The sequence below is a fragment of the Entamoeba invadens genome (genome assembly GCF_000330505.1).
Source record: "Entamoeba invadens IP1 unplaced genomic scaffold scaff_1105074724539, whole genome shotgun sequence".
Classification (NCBI taxonomy): Eukaryota; Evosea; order Mastigamoebida; family Endamoebidae; genus Entamoeba; species Entamoeba invadens.
Window position 1 is genome coordinate 31,029 of NW_004440352.1, and position 1,347 is coordinate 32,375.

Below are 1,347 nucleotides of genomic sequence, written 5' to 3' on the forward strand. Positions count from 1 at the left end.
CACAGACTTTGAGGTGTCTTGAAATTTCAATATGCAATTGATCTCAAAAACAATTACAAGGGAAATTAAATAGATTTTTTGTAAACTTTGAAAAATACAATAATTTAAAAAATTGGGTTTTGCTATTTTTTGTAAAAGAAATAAGATAAGACGAAAAGACACTTTTGTTTGTTCCGACTTTGAAAAATAAATCTTAAAGAAAATAAGTGTAAAATAAACAAAAAATATCTAAAATACATTTTCAAAAACATCAAAAATCGCAAAATCGAGAAAAATTTATAAAATCAACTTTAACAATAAAAGTAATCGCATTAAAATAAACTTTGATCACCACGAAGTTTTGTGATCACTTGTTGAGTTTCACGTCGTGCCACTGTCGAGGAAGCAAGATATGAATTCATTGTTTGTAATTTGAATTTTTTATCATTTTCAAACAAAAACAAAAGGCAAAACGTGTTTTATGCATTCTATTCAGAATATAAAGATTTGTATTTGGTAAATAAATGTTTATTTTGCAGCCACTCTTTATTCATTTTTAAATTATGCATTTTTGGGCAACAAACAAAAAAACTTATAGTAAATGTATAGAGATAATGAAAAACAAAAAAACACAAGTGTAAAGACTACACGACATATACCAAAGATAACACTTTAAACTATAATTTATAATAAAATAAATTAATATATTATTAATAATTTATTATGTTATTTATAATAGTTTTATAATTATAATTGTTATATATTATAGTAACAATCAACAGACATAATTTTGACACAATAACACATAATAAACGTATCTTTACTACAACGTGATTTCATCGAAGTGATAAGTGATCACATTGATATAACAATGTTGTGTAATTAAAACTAAATTGTATTTTATGTATAATTATAACAAAAATGGTATAATCACCTTTTTTTATAATGTTATCATTATGGAAGGTACATAGTGTTTGTAATAAAGCGCGTTTTGACTGAAAACATATAGTTCAAATTTAAAACAAAACAAATAAGCATTTAATTTTTATAAACAGAAACACACTGGTTTAGTGAATGATCAATAAAATGATTATATGTGATATAATTGATGTAGTTGTTATATAGATAACAATTTAAATTGTCTAGATGTTAGAGTTGATTATAAACTATATTTATAATATTATTTTACCATTAATAATATTGATTTTAACATAATAATATAATAATAAAATACTAATAATTACTTTTTTTAAATGACAATAATGTTAAAACAGTGTTATTTAAACACACCAAATAACAAAAATATTAAAATTATTTTTGTTTTAGAACGCGATACTTTTAAAGAATATTTTAAATTAACGACACTTG